The sequence below is a fragment of the Haemaphysalis longicornis genome, unplaced genomic scaffold (genome assembly GCF_048455015.1).
Source record: "Haemaphysalis longicornis isolate Haplotype H1 unplaced genomic scaffold, Haemaphysalis longicornis Haplotype H1 scaffold_3, whole genome shotgun sequence".
In the NCBI taxonomy this organism is placed as follows: domain Eukaryota; kingdom Metazoa; phylum Arthropoda; class Arachnida; order Ixodida; family Ixodidae; genus Haemaphysalis; species Haemaphysalis longicornis.
The window spans coordinates 178,145,466-178,159,272 of record NW_027526335.1 but is presented as its reverse complement, the minus strand read 5'-3'; the positions used below and the strand labels follow the sequence as shown (position 1 = coordinate 178,159,272).

The window sequence follows — 13,807 nt, the reverse complement described above, 5'->3', positions numbered from 1 at the left end:
TTTGGAAGGATCAAGAATGACATCATGCTCTACCCAAAGTTACAAATAGTTTTTGCAGAACATGGCACAGTACTGAAGGTCAGAAAGCACTGGGATCTCTACGACTGGAAGTCCTATGCAGCAGACGTGTTGAAGCCAACATCAAGCCTGTTCTTTAAGATTAGCACAGTGAATGTTTCTCGTATGGAACTTAACCCCAACAGACGAAGCCTGGAAGTTTGAGCAGAACCACATTACCAGTTCTCGGTGCCAAATTTTGTTTTAGTTTTAGGCAAAGGGAAGAATCTTTCAGATGCCCCAGAGACGCGTGCCTTGTACGAGCACAACGTCAGCCCCCTGAAGGTGAAAGGCGTAACGGGACTTCTCTCTAAAAGCTTTGGAGAATCATGGCAGATGCATGAAGACTTGAAGTACTTTCCCGACTTTTTGAGGAGATTCTAAGATAAAGAAACGGCCGCTGACGAACAGGAAGAGTGCGGATGTTGGCAAGACAGTTCTGTCCACATCTAGTTGTGCTCTCGGCACCAAGTTACCTCTGTTCCTGTGCAGCAAGGGATTGCAGCTGAAAAATGAGAGTCGTATTACTACTTTTATGCAGGTTACTTTAAAAAGACCTGAAGTGATACTTTTACTGCCGTTTTTCACTAGCAAAGACCTGTGAGATAAACAACTTTTTTATCCGAAATGGGTCAAATCCTGTGTGTGTCATATCAATGTGTGCCAGATCCGAACTTTACAAGTACTTACCATTGAGGGAAGTAATGCAGCCACATTTCTATTTCAGTGCTGAAATAAGATCCTTTCCTCCATTCTACACCATGGCAAAAAATTATTTCAGCAGTTCCCAGCATTATTTTGGTCACAATTTTTTTTCGGTGCCACCCAAAGTGGACTTTGCTAATTTTGAAAAAAAAAACATGATAGCAACTTTCTTGACTGTTTTTCTTTTATTTCCGTATCACACAAGTGTAATAGCCTTGCCTCCACGGTAACAGCAGCGTCAGACGTCCATACCGATAGTGATCCAAAAGAAGTAACACAATGGATCATTTCGGGATCATTCGCAATCCATTGTGATCCAAAATAAGCTCTAGGATGAATCATTGAGGGATCATTTACAATGTCTAATCCTGGGGATGTCCCCTGGACGCCCAGTGTAGAATCCAGGACGTTTAGACCATTTGAGGACATCCTCGGGACGTTTTGCGTTATCTGGGTGTCCTGTCCTACCACCCGCGCACCAGTCATTGCCCGGACGGGCGGCACGTCCCCCGGGAACATTGTCCGCCAAGCCTCCTCAGAAAACATCTACCGGGCCTCCTCAGAAAACGGGCAGATAGTCAAAGTTGCGATGCGGGTATTAAACAGGGAACCAGAAATTGAGGGACGGGGCTTCTAGAAGAGTTTTGACTCGCGGAGAAGCGTAAACGCGTTCGCAGGGGGGAGATGCGTTCGTCGCAGTCGATCGCGACCAAAATGTCCGATTCAAATTCGTCATCCTTCAGGTTCGCTTGAAATTGGGCGTCGAGTTTGCGAACGCTCATCGGGTCATGCGAGATGAGGCGGAGGAGATTTTGTCTGTCAAGGGCCGTTGCTACCTTGCTCCGCATCAAGGCGTCCAGCACTGTCATTGTCCTGGAGACGGCTGCGCGCAGTACATATCGGCGAATACGCAGTACGTCCATGGCACCGGTCGATGAAGACGCTGGGGTTTCCGAATAACGAGGGGACGAGGGCGGCTTGTGCACTAGCCGAAAGGAATGGCGGTCGAGGTCGAGGCTTCCAGGATAAAGCAGTGCCTCGCCTCGCGTGCTTTGGAGCCGCTGCCCTATCAAGCGTGGATCCGCTCGTGCCTGGTTTCGTGGGTTCCACAGCACCAGCAAATGTGTAGCGAAAGAGTACCAGCATCTGGCTTCCAAAATGGTGATGGAGTGGATTAGCGAGCCAGTGAGCGCCTTCGACCCTCCTCTTCCTCCCCTCCTACTGTCGCCCCCTGCCTGCGCATCTTTATTTCTCAACAACGTATTCACGAGGTTGACATTGGGCAAGTAGTAGTCACGAGCATGCACTTGTTGGCGCTATATAAATAGACGTGGGGCAAATAATTCTTTAGTTAAAGAGTTCGCTGATGAGAGCGAGTGTCTACGAGCAAGTGTCTCCGAAGTAGACAGGTCGCGTATCGTAGATACCACTCGGCGAGGTGGTGACACAAAGAAAATAGGCCAGGCCCTAGGAACCAACCGCAAAACTGCCAGATCTGTTGCGGCCACCGACTTGGGAACGACGAAGGGTGGGTATGTCCCGAAGTTCACAAGCGACGTCATGGCAGGGTTGAACATCGAGAGAGAAATGGTACCTACACACTCAAGAAACTTCAAGCAGCCGTTCAAGAGGCCTTGCCTGGACTGATCATCATCACCAGCAGCGTCGACCGACCTCTGGATGCACATAACTACACTATGAAAATGGCGACGCCGCAGCCTATGGACCGCGACCGCACGGACGTCAAGCAGACCCGGAAACGTATGTCCAGTGGCTACGAACCGGTGGCCAGCAAACAAGCCGGTATTACTTGGACGAAGGCAATTACAACATATGGTGCTGTCGCAACTTTGTCTGCGCGAGAAAGGGAGCCTCAGCAGTTCAAGTAAGGTAAAAAACCTGAACATAATTTATTTTTTTATTTATTTGTAAATACTGCAGCCCCCACTTGGGGCTATGGCAGGAGTGACAGAATAAGTTCGAACAGCTACTGAACAGAGCGGCGGAACAATATAACAAAAGCACAATCACGACGAATCAGAGATGGCAACTATAAATTTCTGGAGGGGAAGGAAACGGGTGTCACCTGAGAATCCGTTCCAGTATTCGGCGATTAAAGGGATAAAAATGGCATGCATGTTGGCTGGTGGTGCCCTCTACTGGACCATGGTGGACGAAATGGACTGGGTCGTCTTCAACGACTTCCTCTACAAAGTATCGAACCGTGTGCAGGATGCGGATCCAGACCACGAGGCTTTCCTCGTGTTTGACAACAGCCAACAGCCGTATTGAGGAGGCGACACTCGCCATTTCCAAGCCGTCCCTGAAGCGACTATCCCCTTACAGGCCCTTTTTTATCCCGGCGAGAAAGTAGCGTCAAAATTCAAGCTGGTTGTCACATCTCTTCTCAGCGAACAGCGGGATGCCCGTGCTGTCAACACCTCATGGACAAACCAAATGACACCGCAGGCGATCACTGCTGCGCTGCTCCGCGCAGCGTTCAATGCTGCGGATCCAGCCGGCCGATTACGACCCTTACGACGGGCACAGTTTTATCTTTGTACAGGCAGCACTGATGACGGAGAGCTTGTGAACCGCGAGTTTGTCACCGCTGGATTGCGTGTGTCCAAGGCCCCAGATTAACATGAAGTGCGCAAAAAGGAAACGTAATTTCAAGAACGACGTTGGTGTTTTTGCCAACCGTTAGGTCTCCTACAACGAAAGGATGACTCGTGAAGGTGGACGCTCTCCACGGGGTGCACGAAACAAAACCCGTTTGCCTACTTAATTAGCTGAATGAAGGACCAAATCTCTGTTGTTGCAGACAAACATGCAGCTGCCTGTCTCCCTCCCGCGTCGTAAGCATCTTACTGTTGGTGCTAACACAGCGACCCAATCCGCTCCACCACCAAGGACACTAGAGAAGACCCATTGGGCCTTTTTGACGTCCGCGTTTAGACCTCACAGCAGCACAGCGGGCATTTATATCCATTACTATGGGCGTGAAACCTATAGCTGCGCGTGCAGGTTCCCTCCTCCTCCAACTATTTTGCACTACAAACCTGCGCACGACTATACCGGCAACCGGTCATGTGCGCGTACTAAGTGACAGAGGCGCTCGAAAATACCCCTCTGAAAGCCCTTAATCTGGAGATGTGATATTGGATTACGCCGGCGTTCCTAACGGGCAAGCTGCTGTTCACCCGGAATGGATTCTCCGCTACTCGACAAGCTGTAACTTGAGCCGGTAATGATGGCGACAGCAGCTTTTCGTTGTTTTTGAGCCCATTCGCGCTTCCCTTCTGGGCGACGCTTTTTCAATTCCCGCTGCACTTCCTGCAAGTGAACGAAATGCGTTCGTTCCATAACGATATAAAACTGTAAGCCTTTGAACTTCAAGTTTTCCAGTTTCAGTTGGCAGACATGTGGCTGTCCGTTTCCATAGCCCCTTCGCACGCATCATAACTGTATGTGTAACACATCAATCCAGACCCGAACTACTCGCGTAAGGAGGTCAGCTGACAGGTCCCATTGAGCCGTCAGACTTTACTTCATTTATTATACCCTTAAGGGCCCAAAGGCATCACATAAAGGGGGGGCAATAAGAGGGTTTTCAGGAGTATCATTGACTAAAACAAGCAAAATACCATGCGAAAATGAAAGATGGAGAATACAAATAAATAATGCCCTAAATAAAAATTACACAAAAAATGTACAAATGTAACAGAGGCGTCAAGCTAACAGAATTCTAAAATAAAAAAAGCAGTTGAAGTACCAATAATTCCTTGATTGTAGGGTTTAACGCGTCGACGCAACGCGGGCGATGAGGCGCGCCGAAGTGGATGGCTCCGGATTAATTTGATACCAGCTGCGGATCCTTACGCTCGCTAAAATCTACTACGCACAGGGCGTTTTCGCTTTTCACCTCCCTCAGAAAGCGGCCGCCGTGGCCGGGAACCGAACCCGCGTCCTCGTGCTCAGCAGCGCAAGGCCTTAGCCACTGAGCCACCGCGGCGGGTTTGAAGCACTAATACTACCATGAAGTCACAACAGTAGAATTGAGCGTCTTTTCAAGCTTATCTAAATAATTTGTTATCAATACACGTGGCGACGTCTCGGGGAGCAGTTTTCTGAGCAGCAAAATCTTGACTTTGGTGAAGAAGCTTGATTTCGAGCAGTTAACCACATTTACTACATCAACTCAGAAGCTTAAAAATTACTTTTTAACAACTTCAGGGGAAAGTACACCTGCTAATGATCATGGAATGCACGCAACACTGAAACAGCCTTTGTACAAAATTTATTAACAGGATATTACAGGTTATGCATTGCGCTGGCACCTTCTTACAAGCCATTTAACCTGAGTGATAACATATGAAATAACTGAGAAACAATCCGCAGACTAGGTTCTGTCCATAAATCGTTCTTTGAAAAAAATACACCACCCTTCTTATTCATAAAATGCGTTCATTTCACAACAATTGTGCCTGCGTAATAGTAATGCAAACTACGCTCAACTCACAACCATTTCAAACAAATGATATCACATATCTTAAACATTAAAATACTTTCATTTCACAATTGTACCTGCGTAAAGATGTTTCAACCTGGGTTAAACACAACCATTAAAAAAGGATATCACACATCAACAAATAAACACTATGATTGCAAAAAAATTGTAGCCACATAGTACTACCCGTTTGTTAGAATGAGCGTATTTCTGCAAACTAGCTTCTGTTCGTAAAAAGGTAGTTGAAAAATAAAAATATCGCACTTCGAAAACATTAATATACTTTGATTGCGCAAACATTGCACTTGGGTAAAAGGTGCTCCAACCAAAGTTTAACCTGTCAATAAAAGCACACTTTAAAAATAAACATTCTGATTGCAACGCGATCAGAATGTTTATTTTTATCAGAACGCGATCAGAACGCGATCAACGCGATTCCGGCCAACGCGAACAGTGTAAACCGAGAAAAAGTGAAGACATGTGCATAGGCCTCTACAACGGGGGTTCATGCTGTAGCAGTTTCTCAGCGGTAGGAACTCATGTGAGCCGAGGTATTCTTCCCTGTCCCCTATGTGTACAGGCCGCCGTTAAAAATACGTGCGAATATGCCCACACGACCAGGCGGCTCGAAATTTGTTCGCATGACAGCGGGTTAACATTTCGGTGCTGTTCAAACAGTCATAAGGATTACTGCGCTTCCCTGTAAAATTTTACATTATGCACCGCTGGAAATTTTGAAAATGTGGCTGGAAATTGCGCAAACTCGTGGAAATATTCAGAAAAATTATGAATAGCAAACAGTAACGCGATGGCGCAATTACAAGCCAAGTGGCAGCATTATTTCTCCCCCTCATACCGATATGATTCTCGATGTATCCATAATAAATACATGCAGTCGGGAAGATCCGCCCCCTCCAAATAAAATTTTTTTATTTATTTTGTTTATCAATACTGTAGGTCTTCTGCAGACCCATACAGGATACTCACCTTTGCTCATTGCAGGTCACCAAACGCCGCAGCGCCGACACGGAAACCACGGAGAGCAGAAGAACACGCCGCACAAAACTAAAAAAATTAAAGCCCTTCTAGTGAACGTGAAAGCTGACGGAAGTGCGGAGCAGTGATTCGCCATAATGGGCTGTAGCGCCGTTATCCGCTAGCTGATTACACCCACTGCAATTCAAATTTCCCGCCTCCGCAGGACTCGCGCGCTCCGTGCCAGAAACAGTGGGCGTCTTCGATTTTCGTTTCGGACTCACCGCGGACTCCCAGATGTTGCCAGTCCGACGTTCGATTTTTCTCGGGGAGCCCCGCCCACCTGCCCGAGAGCTGTCAGAACGCGTTCGATTTTCTCGGATAGCTATCCTCGGACTAACCAAGGGCTCACCGAGCAGTCACTAGGTTTTTGTTCCGGCACCTAGCAGACGGCAGAAAACTGCGGTGTAGCAGACGACAAAGACGAATCTCGCGGCTTCTCATTTTTTCGCGCGCTTTCCGGCGGTCATCTGGTTGGTCTGGTCCCGCTGGTTGGCGCGTTCCAACAATGTCGGCAAACTCTGCAATCTACCAGTCGGTCGACAATAACGGAGCACCGGTGGTCGAAAACGGCCGACTGGTGTACGTGACAGTCGGTACGTATTACGTATTCTTTGTGCCGTCAAGCGAGCTGATACAGCCCGTGGCGGGATCGTGCTCTGTGGTGCGGTTGCGCCTGAAGTCCGCTCATCGGATTTTCCGACGAAGGGAATTCAGCGGCGCATCGGCCCCAAAACTTGCTCATGTCCGCTATTTTGTGGCGCTGCGAGCGTCGCTGAGCAGTTGAACGACCGCTTTGCAGATGGCACGCCAGTCGAGGTCGTCGTTGCCGAAGCCGTCGGAGCGCCCGAAGCTGCTGGCAGCAGGTCGGACGCACTTTGGCCTCGGCCGAAGGCGCTCTTTCTAATTTCCGCCTTCAAACTGTTCCACACCAAGCACAGCAGAAGGCAGTACACCAAACGGTCGATGTTGGAGGACCTGGCGGCGCAGGTGAACGAGGAGTTTTCGGGAAGTGAATTGACGCCGGCCCAGATTGAGAACAAGTGGCGCACAATGGAGCGGGCCTGGAACCGTGCGCGAACGGCGAATCGGCGAACCGGTGCCGAGTATGAAAGGTAAGCTCTTTCGTTTCGCTCTTGATGTAGCGTGAACATTTTGTGGGCGGTGCGCGTATTGACGTTTCGTCGAAAAGTTCTATGTGAGCATGGGGTGCACATTCCAAGCAAACCCCAGCTGGGCTTAATTTTCCAAATTGAGTACTCCCCATGAACCAGCTGTCCACGCTCGCATTTTATCTAGGGTATTTTCACATGCAACAACGTTCTAGTTATTCCAAGAAAACCCGTGCAGATCAGCTCGTCTTTCCTCGAGCGTATAGTGTACAAATATTTGGTAGATTACCGCAAGTACAAACCATTAAAAATGAGTGGGTTAAATGCTTAGTGGTGATTACCTAGCTAAAATTAACAGCAGCACACATTGCGATCCTGGACGTATGAACTCGTGATAAATGTATAAGTGGATCGATGCGCAGGTGATTCAAAGCACTAGTCATTTCGCAAAAATAAAGGGAAGTCCAGTGACAGCAGTAATTACGCGTGTATGTCGAGTCAATCTCATGGGAAATTTTCGGCCAGCGTGTTGTTTGCTAGGATTCTGAGAAAGCCAGCTGCGTTTATAGCTTTGAAATGCTAATGTACCATACGCATAAAGGACAAGGCAAAAAAGCTGCAATGTGTAATGCCATTTTGAATATTTCATTCTTGCTCAGGGAACTCACCGAAGTGCCCGAAAAAGAACATACGGCCAACCCCACATACCTGGCAGGACCAGGCCGAATCAGGAGGTTGAACGATGCAGGGTGAGTGTTCTGGGAGTCAAACAAGGTGGTGGACTGCTAACGTTATCGAACGCTCTTTTTTGTAAACGTGCTACACTGGAATCAGCTTCTTGTCTCAGCTCTTTGGGCGTCGCACAGAATGTGTGTGCTTGATTTACTGTGCACATTGTAATGCGCAAAAGAATTAATCCAAATAAAGCCTCACCTTTATTTGAACCCCTTTATAAGGGACACGTACTAGGGAGCCATTATGGTCTGTTATACGAGGAATCTCTTATAAGCAGGGAACCATGCTTTCACAGACTGATGAACCCCTAGTTCAATGTAAGCACCGTACGACTAAAATAAGCTCAAAAGAACGCTTTAGCATAGTGATCAAATATAGCACATAAGAAACACACGTGACGGAAAGAATGCATATGGACAAGCGCCAAGTTCCAACTGATTCTTTATTCATGTAGCTGCAAATATGTATGCTTTGCCTTCACAGGAACAACAAAAATAGGGAACAACAAAATACTGTCAAAGAAAGAGCGAATACACCCAACACGTGCCAAACATTTTTTGAAAACCACCGTGGCCTGTTGTGTATGGCATCACATTGCAAGCAATGCAGTTGACGGTCAGGTAGCATGACGACGGTTTGTTTACACAGTCGTTTTTTCCACGTGCCAGCTCAGCTGCCGCACTGATTAGGTGCGCTTGCTCGTCCTTGATGATATCGACTACTGTGGTGCCAGGAAACTGCGGAGTGCAACCCGTGCACAAGCTGACATGCTGTGCGAAGACGCCTTCCTTGCCATTACGCACATTATTGGCATGCTCACGTAGACGCTCATTGAGGCATCTATCTGCCCGTCTGTTCCATCGTAGCTTGCGCCACACGACAAAGGAGTTGTGTATATTAACGTTTGAACACACTGTACGAACTGTGTTCTGTGTTCGGCAGCGCGTTGGGCCCTACGTTGCTTTACGGGACAGGTACTACTATCCAGCTGGGACAACTTGTGAAGAGCGCTTAAAACAACTTTCACGTTAACACGATGTCCCATTTTCTTAAGGCGAAGGGACATAAAGCGCATATAAGGAAGCACAACCCCTCTTTCTCGTGTTTCCCCTGTACCTTGTCCTTGTATGCCGCGGGCAGTTCCCCTGCATTTCTGTTTCCTTCGCATTGTCTCGGCTACAGATACAAGCAATGGGCGAGGGTACCCTGCTGCATCTAGGTGCTCTGACTGGCTAACTAGGTGTGGTGGCAAGACCTCTGCAAAGCATTCGAAAAATGTGTCTGTGCAATTGCTGTCTTAACAAGCTTGCTATGAGCTGATGTGAATGGCAGTATGGGATTCTGTGCAATAGACTCGTAACACCAGCTCGTTTCGGCCTCAAGGAAGCGAATCCTCAGGTATAGGTACCTCATCACTATGTGATCAAACCTCATCTAGGTTTGATCACTAGTCACATCATTGTGCTATCATACCTGATCTACGTTCAATCACTGTGAATTACCAACTAGCCTAGTCTACAGCTTTACTAAGCTACAGCATGTTGCAAAAGGGTCAGTCTCATTTCTGTTTGGCCCCCAGAATGCATGAAATAGTTCCGAATTTTTGTTTGCTGCATGACTGTATTTTTGCAACAGATTCTACAAGCTTTCTCTCCTACTGTTTGCAGAAAAGGGTTTGCAGATGTCGCTTTCACACGCCTCATTACTAGCCAGAGCGCAATTCTTCTTCCACTGTGTGCGCTATCCACAGCACTTGCACGGCTCAACATCTGCGGTGCCTCTTTATTGGGATCTACGCGATTGGGAGAGCCCACTGTGTAGTCACTGTATTCTTGGCTTGTGTGGAAGCCCACATGCGCGGTCACGCTCATGGGCATAGCAGTGAGCTGTAATGAAAGCGATATGCCGGTCTAGTTGGTATGACATAAATGGAATGAAAGTGTGCTACAGGGACAGGATGCACACAAGAAGAAAACACGACACTGCGCTGCATGGTGTGTCTTCTGTTCCCCCTGTCCTTTTAGCGCAATTTCATTTCATGCTTTCACCAGCTTTGTACATTGCATTCCCTTTAGTAGAGCTTCTCGGTGTAACCTCATAGCTGGCTGAACCACCCCTTCATTTGCTAACGTTGTAATAGCGACTGTGGGGGTCCGTCGTCCCCCTGTGATGTCACAAATGGAAGCAACTGCAGCTAGGGACCGATGGCACTGCATCTGAAGTTAAAATGCCTGTTACAAGCAATATTGTTGAAAAAAATTCAAGGATGACCTGACCTTTATGTCCAACTATCTCCTACATTCGATGTCTGTATGAAAGAGGTCAATTTAATGGGAAAGGTAGGGCAGCCAACTATGTGGGTGAAAAGTGTCACGTAGACTCGATTGTCTTTTACATCCATGGATGTCTCTTACAATGAGGCTTAACTGTATGAATGTGTTCAGAAAAATATAATTAATTTTAAGGGTTTAGCATGGCGTGGATGGCAACAAACAAGTACATTACCAGTCTACTCTATTAACTCTATTAAATTATCTTGTGCATGCTCCACAGGGGGACACGAGAAAAGCATTTTGCTTTTCTTTGGCAGGACCTTTTGCGTAACGGAGTAAAGGGAGAAGCTGTAGGCCACATGTGCTGAGGTGGCCATCATGTGCTCATTGGTCATTCAGTCGTCTGTTGTTCCCAGTGAACTGGCCGACGCTGACCGACCAGGAGGCCCAGGTGTGGGGGACGACGCCACTGAGCAGCAGGAGGAGGAGGCAGCTGAGGAGGACGTCCAGCCACAGCAGCCACCCCCTGTGGGCCGTGCTGCTGGGAGGGCTCGGCAAGACCACACGCGGGCACTCATCCAGCAGGCCATCGGCACCATCGAGGCGGCCGAGGCTGACAGGCAGAAGAGTCACGAAGAGCGCCTGGCTGCTCGACGCCAGGCAGAGGAGGAGAAGAAGCTCAGGCACCAGCAGCTGATTGCTGCTCTTGACCGGGGAACGGGAAGAATAGCCACTGCTATTGAGGGACGACGGTTGTTTTACCCTGACACATAATCAGCTCTGTAGTTTTTCATTTTTGCCCTTGCACATTCCATTGTACTGACAGTGTGCAAGCTGCACGGCTATTTCTTGCTAGTCAAGTCTGCTCAGGGACGACAGGTGTCACACCCTGACACATAATCGGTTGCGTATTCTTTTCCTTTTTTGCTCTTGCGCATTCCATTGTACTGACAGCGTGCAAGCTGCATGGTCATTTCTTGCTAGTCACGTCTACTCAGGGACTACAGGTGTCACACCCTGACACATTATCGGTTGTGTATTCTTTTCATCTTTGCCCTTGCGCATTCGAATGTACTGGCAGCGTGCTAGCCATTTCTTGCTGGTCACGTCTACTCAGGGACGACAGGTGTCACACCCTGACACATTATCGGTTGTGTATTCTTTTCATCTTTGCCCTTGCGCATTCGAATGTACTGGCAGCGTGCTAGCCATTTCTTGCTGGTCACGTCTACTCAGGGACGACAGGTGTCACACCCTGACACATTATCGGTTGTGTATTCTTTTCATCTTTGCCCTTGCGCATTCGAATGTACTGGCAGCGTGCTAGCCATTTCTTGCTGGTCACGTCTACTCAGGGACGACAGGTGTCACACCCTGACACATTATCGGTTGTGTATTCTTTTCATGTTTGCCCTTGCGCATTCGAATGTACTGACAGCGTGCAAGCTGCACGGCTATTTCTTGCTAGTCACGTCTACTCAGGGACGACAGGTGTCGCACCCTGACACATTATCGGTTGTGTATTCTTTTCATCTTTGCCCTTGATCATTCGAATGTACTGGCAGTGTGCAAGCTGCTCGGTAATTTCTTGCTAGTCACGTCTACTCAGGGACGACAGGTGTCACACCCTGACACATCATCGGTTGTGTATTCTTTTTATTTTTGCCCTTGCGCATTCGAATGTACTGACAGCGTGCAAGCTACACGCACACTATTTCTTGCTAGTCACGTCTACTCAGGGACGACAGGTGTCACACCCTGACGCATTATCGGTTGTGTATTCTTTTCATCTTTGCCCTTGCGCATTCGAATGTACTGGCAGTGTGCAAGCTGCACGGCCATTTTTTGCTAGTCACGTCTACTCAGGGACGACAGGTGTCACACCCTGACACATAATCTTTTGCGTATTCTTTTCATTTTTTTGCCCTTGCGCATTCGAATGTACTGACAATGTGCAAGCTGCACGGCCATTTCTTGCTAGTCACGTCTACTCAGGGACGACAGGTGTCACACCCTGACACATTATCGGTTGTATATTCTTTTCATCTTTGCCCTTGCGCATTCGAATGTACTGACAGTGTGCAAGCTGCACGGCCATTTCTTGCTAGTCACGTCTACTCAGGGACGACAGGTGTCACACCCTGACACATAATCGGTTGCGTATTCCTTTCATTTTTTGCCCTTGCGCATTCCATTGTACTGACAATGTGCAAGCTGCACGGCCATTTCTTGCTAGTCACGTCTACTCAGGGACGACAGGTGTCACACCCTGACACATTATCGGTTGTATATTCTTTTCATCTTTGCCCTTGCGCATTCGAATGTACTGACAGTGTGCAAGCTGCACGGCCATTTCTTGCTAGTCACGTCTACTCAGGGACGACAGGTGTCACACCCTGACACATAATCGGTTGCGTATTCCTTTCATTTTTTGCCCTTGCGCATTTCATTGTACTGACAATGTGCAAGCTGCACGGCCATTTCTTGGTAGTCACGTCTACTCAGGGACGACAGGTGTCACACCCTGACACATAATCGGTTGCGTATTCCTTTCATTTTTTGCCCTTGCGCATTCCATTGTACTGACAATGTGCAAGCTGCACGGCCATTTCTTGCTAGTCACGTCTACTCAGGGACGACAGATGTCACACCCTGACACATTATCGGTTGTATATTCTTTTCATCTTTGCCCTTGCGCATTCGAATGTACTGACAGTGTGCAAGCTGCACGGCCATTTCTTGCTAGTCACGTCTACTCAGGGACGACAGGTGTCACACCCTGACACATAATCAGTTGCGTATTCCTTTCATTTTTTGCCCTTGCGCATTCCGTTGTACTGACAATGTGCAAGCTGCACGGCCATTTCTTGCTAGTCACGTCTACTCAGGGACGACAGGTGTCACACCCTGACACATTATCGGTTGTATATTCTTTTCATCTTTGCCCTTGCGCATTCGAATGTACTGACAGTGTGCAAGCTGCACGGCCATTTCTTGCTAGTCACGTCTACTCAGGGACGACAGGTGTCACACCCTGACACATAATCGGTTGCGTATTCCTTTCATTTTTTGCCCTTGCGCATTCCATTGTACTGACAGCGTGCAAGCTGCACGGCCATTTCTTGCTAGTCACGGCTATTTAAAGTCGGCGAGTTCATCACCCTAATTTGCACCATGTTGTCAGCTTTGCAATTTGTTTTCATCGTTTTTTCTCTACTGACAGCGTGCCATATGGATGCCTGTTTACGAAGAACAACTTATTTCTCCGAAGTAAGCTTTGTCTGATTGGTGCAATTGATTTTTTGTGTGCCAAAGGTATACCTGGCGCAAGAAGACAGATCACCACTGTAGAGGGCTGCAGACTTAGTTGCATAATGTGG

At 47.9% G+C, this 13,807-nt stretch overlaps 1 long non-coding RNA gene across 1 annotated transcript; it reads left to right on the top strand.

The window, feature by feature from the left end:
* The first annotated feature begins 8,076 nt into the window (after positions 1-8,076).
* Positions 8,077-11,539, top strand: LOC144173582 (uncharacterized). The gene is made up of 2 exons (XR_013323327.1): positions 8,077-8,168; positions 10,844-11,539. It is a non-coding gene; the product is annotated as an uncharacterized LOC144173582 (long non-coding RNA).
* Positions 11,540-13,807: the final 2,268 nt, after the last annotated feature.